The sequence below is a fragment of the Pipistrellus kuhlii genome, unplaced genomic scaffold (genome assembly GCF_014108245.1).
Source record: "Pipistrellus kuhlii isolate mPipKuh1 unplaced genomic scaffold, mPipKuh1.p scaffold_m20_p_2, whole genome shotgun sequence".
NCBI lineage: Eukaryota > Metazoa > Chordata > Mammalia > Chiroptera > Vespertilionidae > Pipistrellus > Pipistrellus kuhlii.
Genome location: NW_023425515.1, coordinates 34,106,542 through 34,123,494, shown reverse-complemented (window position 1 = coordinate 34,123,494; position 16,953 = coordinate 34,106,542).

Here is a 16,953-nt window from a genome sequence, read left to right as displayed (position 1 = left end):
AGGTTAAAGTTGGACCATTTACTTTTGATTGTCATCAACCAGCAAATCCTGAGGCTGGATCTCTTGAAATTTACTATGGTTTCAGCAGCACAGGTGTTTAGTCTCCTTCCAACTTGCCCTCTTCTTAGGAGTTGGGAAGGCAGTGCTCCCAATTCCCAAGTAAGTTATTCAAGACAACACATGGCAGAGCTCAAATTTTTCTGTTGAGAACTTATCACTACTCAACCCATAAGGAAATCTAACGCAGGCTGCCAAATGCTTCTCTGCTGCCCTCCCCACCAGGAGGCACATAAAAATGGAAGATTTACAAAGCAAACTACAGTGCACTATATATGTACATATATGTCATATATATGTGAGTGTCATATATATATGTGTCTATGATTTTTAAAACTCCACTACTTTGCCTTATTTGCATGAGCACAAATCACTTTCAACTTAATGCCAGAGAAAAAGGCAACATTCCCTGTGATGACTTGCTGAAAAGCTCGCTGTATTTGTTTGATAATGGATTTCAGTTCATTGTCATGTACTTCACTCTTCATCAGCAGGAGCACTTCAGGGTAGAAAAGTAGGCTTTTACCACACTGGAACAAAAGCTATATAAGAAGAAAAAAAATCCTGAGCAGATGGAATATTATTTGCATTTGCACAAATAGTGCTTTTTAGCACAATTCCTATTACTCCATTGTGAGCTAAAGTAAGCCAGATGTGTCTACAGCGAGCTGCCGATGCAAAATCGGCTTTTTTGTTTGTCAGACACAGAGGTCCCAATCTTATGATATCTTTGTACTTGTATATCCATTAGTTTTATTTCAGTTACTTATCAAGAGGGAAAAGAAGAAAATGGCACTATGTATTTAAGAGGATCGTCGCATAGAGGAGCAAATTAACTATTTTTTATTTTCATGAATGAGGATCAAATAGGTTTTAGTTATCTGAATGTCCATCAAGAGGCTTAGATGATGATGAAAAATTAAAAAGCAGAATGGAAGTGTAATACAATTCAGTTCTCTGTGATTACATGGAATAACCTTTGACATTTTAAAAGTATCTCTCGGGCAAAGGAGATCGACAAATGATTCGGCATGATTAAAATAGAAGTTTAGGTCTGAAAGGGATCTTTGACACTATTTGGTTCAATTTCCTCATTTTACAAATCAGGAAACTAAGGCTCTGGCACTGAAGTGACTTATAGGGAAGGAGTGGTACAGATAAGAGTCCAGTATCCTAATCTTGAATCCAATCCTTTAACCATAGATCAGATTTTCTAATATGTTTTACTTGGGCTACAAACTCAAACAGGTTTGATGATTCAGGCTACAAAAAAATTAAACTAACATTTTTTTTTTTGTCAGCCTGAGGATGAGCTGTCTGTGTTGTATCTTCCTAAGGCAGAAATTAATAAGCAGCATTTCCCAAAATTACTAGTACTTGGCCCAGACCCTCTTTACCCACAGTTCATAGCAAGGCTCACTGGTTGTGCAGAACGCTCTTTTCAGGATTGCAGCAATGGAGCAATCCCTTATCAGGATGCATTCAGGAGTCAACCAATGTTTTTATTTGTTGTTGTTGTTGTTAATCCTAACCAGAGGAGGCAGGGTGAGGCAGGCGGGGGAGGGGGGAGGGAGAGAAGGGGGAGGGAGAGAAAAGTCAATGTGAGACACATCACACCTGATTGGTTGCCTCCCAACACACACTGACCCTGGCTGAGGATTAAACTTGCAACCTATGTTAGTGCCTTGACAGGGAATCAAACCCGGGACCCTTAGGTTGGGGGATGAAACTCATAACCATTGAGCAACACTGGCCCAGGCAGCAACCAATGTTTGATGTTTCCCTTTCTCTCCCTTTCTATTCTTCTCCCTCTGAAATCAATGAAAACATATCTTTAGGTGAGGATTTTTAAAAATATATTTTATTGATTTTTTACAGAGAGGAAGAGAGAGGGATAGAGGGTTAGAAACATCAATGAGAGAGAATCATCCATCAACTGCCTCTTGCACACCCCCTACTGGGGCTGTGCCTGCAACCAAGGTACATGCCCTTGACCGGAATCGAACCCGGGACCTTTCAGTCCACAGGCTGACACTCTATCCACTGAGCCAAACTGGTTTTGGCTAGGTGAGGATTTTTTAAAAAATTGTCTTCATATTATAAGTGCAATTATGCCCTGATTTTTAATTTAACGTTAGGTTGTATACATTGCCCTATGTCATCATATAATCTTTGAAACATAATTATACTGAAAGAATAATAATCCACTGTACTGTAATTAATTGAACCATCTCCCTATTGAAGAACATTAAGGTTATTTTTGTTTTTTTCACCATAATAAATACTATGGCAACAATCATTTTAAGATACAATATTACCTTTTGATTGTTTCCTTAGGATAAATTCTTAGAAGTGGAATTGCTAAAATCAAAAGTTACTCTTAGTAAATAATGCAAAACTGACTTCATACTTTATATTAACATTGTGAGTGTTCCCTGTGTCCCCAGAAAACTGTTCCCAGAAAGCAGAAACATGTAATAAACTGCCTTTAAATCAGGAATACATAACAGACGTTGGAGTTAGGGGAAATGTGGCCATTTGCTTTGTTATTCATTTGAAAAGGGGCAGTAGATATACTTGCCATAATAGACAAGTGCTTAGTGTCTCTTCACACCAGCTGAACATAGAGCATTTATCACGGCCCAGCAAAGGTGGGGACGGTGAAAGAGATCCAGTGTGAAATGAGCTCAGTGTTTTTTTATACAGTCAGGGGAGAACAAGACAATACATAGGCAAATGGCACACGTCTGTACTTCCATCAAGAAGAGAGTTCTTTGCCTACGTCCCTTCCTCCCAGCGAAGCAATGCTGCAGCCAGGCCCACCCCTTAACTAAATTCCTTTCCAGGATCTTGAGCAGACAGCCATCTCATTTCCCCTCAAAGTGTTAAAAGTATGAATCTCATCCTCTTACAAAAATTGACTCTCATACAAGTATAAAATGAATACAAGGCAAAAATTATATCAGCTCATTAATCAGTAAACTTGTTATTGAAATAATCATGACTATATCCAAGGAAAATTTGAAAAGCAGAGATATGTACAAGTAGTCAAGGATGCTGAAATAAACTTGGGAGTAGATGGAAAATTGGTTAATATTCTTTAGGGTAATAAAATGGTATGTTTGGGGTTATATTTTCTATTGGGCAAAAACTGTATTTCTACTAGACAATATTTCATTGTATTGCTATTCCCAATAATAATTTGCATTACTATCAAGTGGTATTCATTCATTTATTTATTTATTTATTTATTTATTTATTTATTTATTTATTTTTATAAGTAAAGTTCCATCTCCACAAAACTGTAAAAGAGCTTGGTCAATAGAAAGTCAATCAAAGGTACACATTCTAAAAAATCAGATACATTGGGAGGATCCCACGAAGACTTTAGTAATGGTTTTGTCTATTTCCAAGTCTGATATTTTTTTCTGACAGAACTGTGCTTTCCCTTTTGGTTATACACATTTTTTTTTTCTGTTGTAAAAAATATTGTCCTTCTGCTTGTTTTACTTTCAAGTTTACTCAGACTCTTCTCTCTTTCCTTATCAGTCAACTTCTTATAAAAGTTATCTAGACTTTCTGCCTTTATATTCCCTCATTTCACTTATGCAGCAATCACTGTAATCTTCTTTGAGCACTCAACATTTCACTAGAATTGCTATTACAAAAATAAGCAAAGTCTTATCTACCCAATTATCCAATAGGTACAAACCTTGTTCCACCAGATCTCTCTAGAGCATTTGACACTGTTCACCATTCCACATTTCCTGAAATGCTATTCTCCCTTCTTTCCAACTCCAAGTTCTCTTTGATATCCTCTTACTTCTATCTTCTTACTTACTTGTGTGTGAATTCCTCATACATTTCCTGCGTGGCTGGCAGGTGCCAGATATTTTGTCAGAGAACAGAGATACAAAAATGAGTAAGAAATCTAGAAAGCAGAAATAGATCTATAAACAAATGTGATCTACTATTAGTCTAGTGTAGTGGTTGGCAAACTGCAGCTCGCGAGACACATGTGGCTCTTTGACCCCTTGAGTGTGGCTCTTCCACAAAATACCACGTGCAGGCACACATGTACAGTGCGATTGAAACTTCGTACCCATGTACAGAAGTCGGTTTTCGGCTCTCAAAAGAAATTTCAATCATTGTACTGTTGATATTTGGCTCTATTGACTAATGAGTTTGCCGAGTACTGGTCTAGTGTTTTCTGTGTGCTAGTCACTGTACCAGAACTTTACAAATCCCTCCTAATACTTAAAACAACCTTGTGACCTTGTGAGGGAGATATTTCCATTCATTTATTAAAATAGGAGAAAATCATGACTCAAAAGATGACTTACCAAAAGCTACACAAATAGAAGCAGAAATTCAACACAGGTCTGTACTCTTATCACTAATGCTATAGAGATAAGTATTATAAGAATTATAATAAGAATTTTATTGTACAAAGTTCCAGAGGGTGTGGCCCAAATGTTGAAGGATTTGGTTCTATTAGAGGATTAAGAATGGAAGATCCAACAAAACCTTGAAGAGATTTCATGGTTGTCATGCCATTACAGATGAATATTCATTCATAAGGTAGACTAAGCAAGAAGAGCACTCCAGAGGGAGGGAGCATGAACAAAGGCCTACTCTTTAAATGACAATATTTTCAAATCTAGAAGTTTAATTTCCTGCCATTTTTTATTTCCCACTTTATGGGCTGTCTGTAAACAATTTCATTCACTCCAGAGGCTGTAAAAAATGGTACAGATATAGTAGTCTCAAGCCTATATATTGATTGTGACCTTCCTATGGGTCACCAGAACCATATTCTTAACTCACTGGGTAGGTCCACTTGAATATTCAACAAGCCCCTTTTCATTTTATTTTTTCAATATAGTTGACATAAAATATTATATTAGTTTCAGGTCAACAAGTACTTTGAATAAAACATGATTTGTTCTCTTCCAGCCTAGTGGTCCTTCTACATATCCTTAGGTTAACCTGTTTCAGAATCATCTTAGATTTTTTACTGTTGCTCAACATTTAAACTTTTTTGAAAAAAATTGGGGACTATTGTTTCCCTTTTTAAATTATCTCTTAAGTCTGTCTTTTTCTTCTATCTTCATTGCTATTGACTTAGTTCAGAGTATTATTCCTCACTGAGAATATTGCTTTTGAATGGTACATTGTGGCATAGATATGGTCAAGTGAAAAGAATATAGGCTTTTAGAATTCAATAAACTGCCCTGGCCAGTGTGGCTCAATTGGTTGAGCGTTGTCCCAGGCACCAAGAGGTCTCTGATTCGCATGCCTGGGTTGGGCTCAATTCCCACTAGGGGGTGTACAGGAGACAGCCTGTTGATGTTTCTCTCTCACTTCTTTACTCCTTCTCTAAAATCATTTAAAAAGAATTGGACAAATCTTTAGAATATCATTTCTAACTCTTAATAGCTGATTAAACTTTTGGAGGTTATCTGAATTATTTGAATTATGATATTTTTTCCTCTGTAAAATGGGGAATAATGATATCTACTTTTCAGGGTTATTATAAAGATTTAAAATGGTTATGTGCACAAAATACCCATTACCATACCTGGTATATAATAGATGTTCAATAAATAGCAGGTCTTTTTGTATAGAGTTGTAGAGTAAAATAAATGCAATTAAATGACAAAGCAAAGAAGGATGATATTGACACTGTCATTGCAGAGCTGACACAACTTTCACTGAGCTTTTTCCTTTCATCTCTATTTTTCTCAGGTGTTGGATTCTATTTTATATAGATTCAATGTAATGGCAGGATGACTGCTGTGAACTCTCAGCTTACATTCTTAGAGTCTGTTGTTTAAACAGATTCATGAGTTAATTCTGAAAATAAAACTTGGATTGGCCCTGCTTGAGCCATGTGTTTACCCATCAGCCAATGGTGTATCAGTGAAATGCAGCCTTAACACTGACCCAGCCTTGTGATGCTGTGGGACACTGTGATTGACAGTCCCACCAAGACCCCACAGAGGGAAGAGGAAGTTCTCACCAGGAAATGAATGCTTTCATACAAAAATATGTTCACCATATCTTCCTACCCAGTCTCCATGTCTCTAGCATTTCTGCCCTGCATATCTTCCATGATAGAAAATAATTATTTTTCTAAAATGTTAAGTGTATTATGTAACTCTCAAAACCTTAAAAACCTGTACCTTGCCTAGAGAATATAGCACAAGCTTCTTTATAGGGTTTTAAGTATGCATGCCGTCTGACCCCATCCAATCTTCCATTATTGTCCACTGTGTACCACCAATACCATCCATTCCTTCAACACACATTGACTTTCTCTCTTCTTGTCTTTGCTCAAACTCTCCTGCTTGGAGTGATATTTTTTTTCCATGTTAGTTTCCAGGTGACCAATCTGTCTTTCTAGACTGCAATAGAATTCAATCTTTTGGTATATCTAGAACTTCTCTCCCTAGAAGAAATCGGCTTTCCCCCCATTGCAATAATGTGCTTCTTAAAGTTTTACCAATCATAATAGTGCCCCCAGTTCTGGGTATATGACCCAGGACAGACAAACCATCATGTTTGTGGCCACAGTGATTGAACCCCAAGAATGAACAACTAACCCAAAGCAGGCCAATTATTGTCCTTCCTAGATTGAAGGTAGGCAAGCGGTACTCTTTCCTTCTGAGTCTTTCATTTGGAATGATGTGTAGCCCAAAGCTGCCAGTGATCATGTTCCCTAATACAAGGGGATAATCCTCATGCAACAGGAGACAATGAGGCCAGCATGCAGAATGAATCAGATAAGAGAAGTGGAGAGACTAAGAGAGTCCGGGTGTTTCAGTCTTTGTTCTTATAGTGCCAACCCATAATCTCTATTTTACCTTAAACTACTTTGAATTGAGTCTCTGTCACATGAAAGAAATAGTCTTCCAGGTCCACCTTAATTATTTCTTTCCCCAGGCAGCCTTTCTAGCCTATATCCTTCTAGACTTGTTTTATTATATAATTACTGTCTGCTTTTTAGAAGCTGTAGTTAAGTATTTACCTACTCCACTACATTCATTCACTCAGTAACACTGGCCAAGTTTTACTGTGTTTCTGATTAGGCTAGATTGTGAGCTTGACTCCTGTCCCATTCAGCATAAGGCCTGGTACCCAGTAGAGTTTAAAATTTTTATTAAATTGAGTTGTCAAAGGTCATTGGAAGAAGGATTTTCTATCCGTTGTGCCTGATGACATGTATTTATCTCTTCATTCCAAGCTTTGCACTGGTAATAGAATAGCAAATAATCTAAAATAATTCACTAAAAAGATAATCTTTGAGAAAACATGTAAACAACAGGAGAACAGGAGTTACATTTGAGGGAGGAAAAGGGTAACATTTTCAAGTAACGAACTGAAGCCATTTCTATGTCTTACCTCTAAATAGCAGGTACTAATTGGTTTATTTGCATTTTCTTGGTTAATTACACATTTTGGAGTGATCTTTCCATGTGGAAGTCATTGATAACAGGATCTAATTCCAGAGACCAAAGTGCCATTAGTTTTATTGAATTGAAGCATTTTCAAAGGTTGGAGTCAAAGCCTTGGAATTAGAAATCGTGGGTCTTAATTACATCTTGGTCACAGACTGGTTGTTTTCTTGGAAGCACACAACCTCAAAAAATTTAAGTACCTGTGAAATAAAGATGAGAGTCTTTGCTTTTTTCAACATCAGACTTTAATGTGGCTTAATGAAACATTACTTAAAAACACCTTTAAATTCCTAGGATGGTGTGCATTACTTTCCTGAGCACTTAAACAGAGTGGCTATTCCAGCATCATGAACAAAGATGTAAATTAAGGTCTCTTATCCAGTGAAAACCAAAGTCTAGTTGTTTGTAAAGGGAAGGGAAGAGAGCTGACCTGAATTGGGTGCCTACTCTATACCAGTTGGATGTTGGGCATAGCTCTTTATCAGTCTTTAATCCTTAGAAAAGTTTTTATTATAGAAACAGAATACATTTTACCCATGATGGAACTTAACCTCACATACCTTAAGTGATTCTCTTCAGGATCACACAAATAACAATTGGAAGATGGTCTGTGTGCTAATCTTTGTAGACTTAATTATGTTATAAAAAGAACATGCTTTTGATTCTGGCAAACTAAGGCATTTACATATACTGTATCATTTAGTAAAAACTAGGTACCCATTTTGGGTATCTTTTTAAAGGTTGTGCTATACATTTTATCATTAATTACTGTTAGCCATAAGGGGAACTTTAAACTTTTGAGTGTTTTTGCTCTATCAGAGTGGCTCATCAATTTAAAAAGTTAGCCCTTGAGTTTGTTTCTAGATGAGATTCTAGGACATCTGTTGGGAGTCATTCTCAAACTGTAAATTAGGCATCAGATTCACTTGTGAAACTTGTTGAGAAAACAACCCTGGACCCATTTCATGTAGACTCTGAATCTGAAGTGTGTGTGTGTGTGTGTGTGTGTGTCTATATTCTCCTTTCTACGATAGGAAGATAATGATCCCATAATGACAGGTTTTCCTTGGAGAAGACTAAAGCCAGTCCTGTGCATGTGCATGAGTGTGGGAAACCCTATGAAACCTAGGTTCTGCCTACAGTTAATGAGGAGTCCCTAAACTCACTCACTACCCAGTTGCAGATATTTGTAAATTGGCTTCGGAATTGACCTGCTCCTCATAGAACCCATTTGGCAGAGACATCTTGGTCCTGACAGATTTTTCCTTTATCATCTTGGAGCCCGTTCCAATCACCACAGATAACACAGATGAGAAAACAACATTCTGCAAATATACGAAGCAGCTAAAGTCGGACTCTGTTGGCAACAAGCCAAAAACCTTGCCATGAAGGAGACTGCACCCCTTTCAGCCACCAGATAAGACAGGATAATGCCTTGGTGTTTCACTTGGCCAGTTCATAATGTGGCACTCGAAAGGCAGCAAGTGTGTCAAGCTTGTGCCTGCGTTATCTGATCTTCTCCCACACTGCCCCTGCCGTCCCCCATTGTGTCAGGAGTGCATTACTTGTTGGAGCAGTGAGGCTCAACCAACATGCAGAGTGGGCCCAGGAGGATTATGGTGAGGAGCAGTGAGGCTCAACTAATGTGGGGAGTGGGGAGAGGCAGGGAGACATGTAATAACACAAGCTCTGCTTAGACTCACATGACCAAATCTAGTTGAAACACCATTTCCAATTTTGGTGTAACATTTCTATTGGCAAAGACAGCTAGAATTGTTTCTTTTGAATTCAGAAAAAAAAAACTGTTAAAGGATGTAAATATCACTTTTTAATTTATTTTCTTGAGAAGGTTTAAGTGAGTGTGTGTACACATGTGAACCAAGAATATACAATTCTACAAGGAAAAGTGATAGTTGTCTATTTGAAGAGAAACATCATTTGCCCAAGTACCAGGTGGGAAATAAGTGACTAAGTTCAAACCAGGGAGCAAAAATTGTATCAGCCAGTTTGTGCAAAACAAAACAAAACACACACACACAAAAAAAACAACTTATGATGAATGTACTTCTACAGATTAAATTAACCTAGGACAGTGGTTGGCAAACTCATTAGTCAACAGAGCCAAATATCAACAGTACAACAATTGAAATTTCTTTTAAGAGCCAAATTTTTTAAACTTAAACTTCTTCTAACACCACTTCTTCAAAATAGACTCGCCCAGGCCGTGGTATTTTATGGAAGCGCCACACTCAAGGGGCCAAAGAGTTGCATGTGGCTCGAGAGCCACAGTTTGCCGACCATGAAATAGGAGACTTGAGTAGATGACTTGAGAACTCAGTGGTGTCCTGCTCTTTTTAGGTACCATTGGTCAGCTTTCTATATATAAGCAACAAGCTAGGACTGAATTCTCTATTTAGAGATGGTCTTGCAGAATGTAGGATGCCATCAGAGGACACCTACAATATCAATGGCTGGAAAGATCAAATGACCTATCATTATTCACTTTGAAAATTTTAAGTTATATAAAAATAACAATTTTATTATTTTTGTCAAGTATATGCAAGACTGTCTTAGAGAGCAAAGTGTACAATTGTTTATTTCTACTGAGAACGGAACTATAGGAAGTGTATTTCAAACTGCAGCATGAAAGATTTAATTTAGAAGGACTGAAAAAATTTATTGTTAGTATGAACTATAAAATATTGCAAATGGTTATTTTAAAAAGCTGTCATATCTTCAGAATTATTTAAAATAGGACTTTTGTATTGGTTTCAAATTATTTTAGTGGGTTTTATTTTAAAGGCGGGAGAATAGGCTCGGTAGACTCTCAAGTTTCCTTTCTATGATTTGATGATAATAAAAAAGACTTGATCTGTAAAAATTGCTCTGTTTTTTTTTCTTCTTTTTCTATTTTTTTCTATTGCAGCTACCCAAGGAATAGCTGTTGCCTTGACAACAAGGGGCATTCTTAGGTTCCTCATACGCTAATAGGAAAACGGCCAATTTTCTTGTTCATAAAAGAAAACACTCTCTCTCTCTCTCTCTCTCTCTCTCTCTCTCTCTCTCTCTCTCTCTCTCGTCTGTCTCTCTCTTTCTCTCTCTCCTTTCTCCATTATGGACCACCCTTACATGAGCCTCAGTGACACAGTTAACAGAAGATAAGAGGGTAGAATAGTTTGTATTTCAGAAATCCTCACTGAAACTTAAAAAAATTATTTACAAATGAATTTAAAGTAAGATAATGACATGGGAATAACAACAACAACAAAAAGCCAGCATTCAATGTTTAGGGTAGAAAAATAACGGAAAATAATGGAAAGCATACATTCTTAGTCCACAGGAGAATACTGAACATATTCCAAAAGGAAAGACTCAATATACCTTCATGGATGTCTCAATATGGGATGACATGTGCCAATTTTTCAAACAACTTTAAACTCTCTAGATGTGTGTTCACAGACATCTACTTTTGACTAAACTGAGGATATGAGTCTAACTTTACATAGGAGCTATGTGAATTAACACTACAGAACATAGCAGAAGAACAATTACTTCCATATACAATTCACTGAGGTAATAGGTAACAATTAGTCCTGCCAGGGTAAAAACCATGGACTAATCCCTGCTTCCTCCTTTGGTACCTGAAATATAGCCAAATGCAGGCTCAGAAACAGATTGACAGCTGATAAAAATGCTTTCAGTAAACTTACCCGTATATTATGTGGGGCGCTGTAGCTCGCTGAATAAAAGCAGGCCGCCTCTCGGCGGTGTCTCTTAAAGCCTGAACTATTAAAAAAAAAAAAAAAAAAAAAAAGCCAAGTTTCTTAGCCTAGTGGAGTGGTGCTTTTTCCATAGAGCAGCATGGGAGGTTCCAGCTACAACCCCCTACTAGCCTTGTTTTATGCTACACTTGCATGGATGGTGTGTACATTTTCTTGACAAACACACATTTTCTTATATCATTACCCCACATTTTTTCCATATAGTAGTTATATGCTGGGTATGTGTTTGCTTGCTGTTCCCACTACTCACCATTGGCCCCCAAGGATTTTTTTGTGTGTGTTATTTTTGTTGAAATATATTTTTCTTCTGATTAAAATAATTCATGAAGAATATGAGAAAAGTTCAGAAAAGAACAACAACAACAACAAAAAGGAAATGAAACAATCTGTATTATTTTGAAGAGCAATATTGAAAGCAAAGAAAGCCATTATCAATATTTCGAACTGGGAGGACAACGTAAGACAAAATATACACTTCGTGCCTGTTTTCTTTCTCTATCTTTCTGTGTTTACGAAGGACCTCGGAGAATAAGAACACTCTGATGACAGACATAAACATTCAGGTACTCATAAGTGTTACTGCATACTCTGGTGACTTAAAGAGTGGGATTGTCAAGCACATGGGAACATAGATGAGTTTTGAAAAGTTCGGCAAAAACACACTTACACTTTGACAAGATAATCTTAAGGAGGTTTTGAAAGCTTTGCTATTTGTGGCACAATATTGCTGGAAGATTTTGGAGCTAGCTTTTCTGATCCCAAGCTCACACTGGTCCCTGATATTTCCCACAGAAGGAGAAGAGCATCCTCTTCATTGGTTCCACTTCTAAACAGTCACACAAAGTCCTACCTTCTGCCTCATTTCTGTTTCCCTATTTCAGATCCTCATTACTAATCTATTTATTCTTCACCTTTCCTATTTAAATTTATTCAATGTATTTCTAGTGCCTACAAGAACTATTTTTGTGACTTGGTACCTTTCAACCTTCTCGGCCTTACCTTGTGTTACTCTCCTAGGCAATCACTATGCTACAAAGTCAGCCCCTTCGTCAGTGTTGAACTGCTCGCAATTCCCCAATTCCCTCTACCTTCGAGGTTCAAAATTTTTCACCTTATTGACTTTTTATTATTTCCTCTACCTGGAATGCATTCTCGCCTCAGCTTTTTACCAAGAGCATTTGTATTTTCATCTTTGAAGTTTCAGGTAAGACTCTATTCTAATGTGGTGACTCCTCTGACCCTTATCCCCTCCCACCTGGATACAGGCAGGCTTTTCCTGGTGAGTTCTGATAGCTTTGCCATACTGTGTGCACTAGTCCACTTTAATTAATTTAACACAAGTTCTGGAAGGCAGCATCCTAGTCTGTCTTGTTCACTGATAACACATTATGTGCTCAATGACTATAAATGAATGAATGAATGAATGAATGCATGAATGTATATTTACTGTGTGCTCAGTTCTGGGGAGAGAGTGTTAAATTAGCTAGACACACTATGATTTAATGTTACTTACAGTATAATAGGGAACTCAAAGAAATAAAAAGTTGTTAAGTGCCATGATAATGAAAACATGATGCCAGGGGTAGCACATATAGGTCAGGGAAGGTTGAGCAAATATGGCAAAAGTGCCACACAGAGAACAGGTATCCTAAGGCTTGAAGTGAGAGAGAACTTGAGAAAAAGAAATTCATTTAGGCTAGAATTCCCAGTTCAGGGTGAAGGATAGTGAGAGCTGAGACTAGGAAGGAAGCAGTTCTAATGCCTGAGGACTTTATAAGTAGGGACACTCCCGGGAGCCAGAGAGAGGTTTTTATGGGGGGAGATGATGAATTGAGATTTGAGGTTTATAATAGTCATTTTGTTTGAGAAGTATAGATGACATTGGAGAGATCAGTTTTGCAGGAAGTTACCAGTTAGGGGACAGTTTCTGTGATCAGTTTCCCCACTTGACAGTAAACTCTATGAGGAGAAAGATAATTACTCTTTAAAGTTTGTAACTCAAGGGGTTAGGTCAAATGCAATGTTTGTATTATGAATGAAGAATTCTACATATGGCAATTATCATACCTCAAGAAACAAAAGTAAAAAATTGTTTTCTTTAAGAAGTTGTATTCCTGGTGGCCCTTCCAGGCACTGGATCAGTGTTACTGCCTCCAGGTAAGCTATTTACATAAAGGAGATTTAGTGACACTCCACCCTGACTTTGCTTTGCAACAAATAAGTAAACTGACTGATATTTTCTTATCTTGCCTATGTTATCACTGACCATTTGAATTGTATCTCTCTTTTTTTTTTTTTTTTTCTCGTCTTTTTCATTAAGATGTCATTCTTGGATTAAGACCAGGACTTCAAAAATTCAAAAATTACTTTCAAAAAAGCAATTCTGCCTTTTTGAGTTTGTTCAAGGACTGGTTAATAAAAAAAAAATGAAGAAAAGCATCAATGATAAAATAGTCAGCTGAAAGATTTTTTCTGACTTCCTGTATTTGTATTAGAATCTAGTCCTTAAAATGATATAATTCAGTGAATAAACCCATTTTTTAATTATTATTTTAATTCTCACTGAGAATATTTTCCCTTTGATATTTAGAGAGTGGAAGGGAGAGGGAAAGACAGAGAGAATATAAAACCATTTTATTAAGCCTTTGCTCAGCACATTTTATTATATTATGCATAGAACTCATCTAAAATTCGTGACTACAACTCTCATTTTTTCTTTTGATAAATTAAAAAGAGTAGAAGAATTTTCAAAGACTATGAAAGGATTTCATGAAATTGCATCAGTTAACTAAATCAAAATTTAATATAATAGCTAGTACAGTAATAAAAGTGTTATAATTTTTATGTTAGTAGTTGATGTCCTCTTATCTTTGAAAGCCTAATAAAAGAGTAACATGCTAATTGACCATACCTTCGTGTTGCCCACCAGCACTTCAGGAGTGAGTATGCAAATTAACCTAACAAAGATGGTGGGTTAATTTGCATAAGTGATGCAGGTGTTCCCCACCACCCCTGGCTGCTCCGGGCCTCTGAGCATTGCAGGAAGGCTGCTCCGGCCAGAGCAAAGGTGGTGCTGGCAGCCACGGAGAGGAAGGCCCATTCTGGCACAAATCTTCATGCATCAGGCTTCTAGTTTTTAATAACATATAAAAAGGAGGCAAAAATTGATGACTTCTGACTCAAATTATATGTCAAACTTAGTTGTGTTTACAATAAATAAGAAACATAAATTAACTGTTTATAGATTGCTGGGTGATATGGGTTATTTGTGCTGATACCTAGAGTCCATACTTTTCTAAAACTTTTAGTCTTTGATGGATTGTCAAGAAACATTAATTTTTATGGCTATCTCAATCAATGATTCAGTAATCAACTTTGTTTATGTTATCTTCTTAAATAGTTGATTTATAAGTTGATTTACTCATTACAAACCTAAATTTAAACTTCTATTGTTAACTATTAGTATTGTTATGGTTGCTTTTCAATAATAGCAACTAGCAGCATTTAGGAGAATAAGAGGTACTATGATTTTTGCATCTGGATGTTTTTAATGGACTGACAGTGAGTTCTATTTGATACCAAAGATTTTGTCATTTTAGAGTGAGAATAAGCTGAGAAGAAAATAATAACTGTTAATAGATTATTAGGGTAGTATATGCTCCACACTTTACAATTTTTTTCTGATGAGTTTTCTCCTTAAGTTTGTCTTTAATGTTGCATCCAGAGATTTGGCTCAGATGTCAGGAATAATGAGCTTTATTATAATAGTGGACCTTGCTGAGCATTCTGGCTAAAACAAGAAGAAAAAAAAGATTTTAAAAATGAAAAAAAAAAAATGTCATTTGTGGTATTTTACATATACAGACATGTAGCACCACCTACTGGATTAGAGTAAATGAATACAATTTGTAAACTTATCTATTTCCATTTGCAAAAGTATGAAACTATGAGTATCAAAGCTTCTTATAGTATTGATTTAGGCAAAACATTTTTTTGGATTTTTCTACTGATAAATAAAAATACTTTGATAAAAAGGGCCTTTTTTCCCCTTTATCTTTCCATCTGGTAAATAGTCACAAAAAATGGTTATATTTAAGTTAAATATACCTATCCACCTCAATTGTTTTCACACACACACACACACACACACACACACACACACACATTTTATTGTACCAAACTCAGTATGTTTTATGAGGCTGTGGTTGCCATGGGTAAATAAATTTTGTGAACGTGTATTTCCCAGGAAAGTCTATCAGAGAGTCTATAATTAGGGAGGTTTCTTCTCTACTGTTTCTCTGCAGTAGCAAATGTTTTATTTAAATATAGTTATGCCCCTCTGTTATTAGGAGAAATAAATCCTTTGAAATTATCCATTCATTAATCCAGCAAGTATTATAGTCAAGGGATTGCTATGGTTCAGTAACAGTGACAAAAGCACTGAAGAAAAGTGATTTCAGAAATATTACACAATATTTGGTTGTAAGGTAAGTCTTCCTTTGTAAAGACTTACAGCCATTCTTTCACTAACAGGGCCCAGCAGAGCAGCGAAATATCTGAGACAGCCTTGGGAAATGTACAAGGTTGCAAAAGGTTGTATGTACTGGTCCATATATATGTATATATATCATTATAACTTCAAAAAAATTCTGGTAGGATAAACACAAAACAGGGCAACCTCTTGGGAATGAGATTGGCATGGAAGTGAAGGGTACTTTTTCCTTTTTCTTTACACATGTATGTATTTTTCAATTAAAAAAAAATCACATTATTTTTGCAGAACAAAAAAATCTCTTTATGTTTTAGCCTGAGATAGTAGAAAGCTAACATCTGAGCATTTTGGGATTCAATTGTATATTTCATGGTCAATGACAAGGTTAAAAACACCTTGGGTTTTGTTTCCAAATCTAGATATTAATGGATTCAAATAGAATTATGATCTAGAAGTTGTAGAATTATAGGTGGGAACTGGGTGATAGAGAATGCTGTGGTGATAAAGGGGAGAAGCAGGAATATTACTTTTTAGTAAGAAATGTAGAATTTGGATAATATATGGAAATTTTGTCCCCTAGTAAAATTCAACATTGTATAATTGTCATCCTGAAACTCAGGAAATAGAATCCTTGAGATAAGGGGCATGGGGCTCTTTGCAAGGATTTGGTTGCCAAACTTTTTATGTCCTTGGGGCCAGGGGAGTATCCAGCAAAGACAGCTGCTGTCATCCATTTGGCAGCCACAGCTGACACTGAGAAGGGTGGATCAACAGATTGGCACAGGCCAAGCAGCTGCCTCTGTATTCACATGAGGAACGGAGATGAGAAATTACAATGAGAATATTTAAGATAATACTAATTTTAAATAACAACATTGCCATAAAAAAACTCAAATATAAATAACTATATGTCATCTTAATATATACTGGATACTTTCATTAGTAGGAATGACTAAACTATTATAAATGATGATCTTCTAGAAGGCTATTAAATTATTCCATACAGGTCAAATTCTCTCTACAAGCTGAGTCTTTCTCCCCACCACCTTTGGAATTTAAGTATTGTAGAAGCGGAGAATAAAATGCCTTGCTAATTCTAGTCTTTGAACATATTTCTAAGTCCGTAATATTAAATATCTGGAAAACCATGTAAGTACAGAGA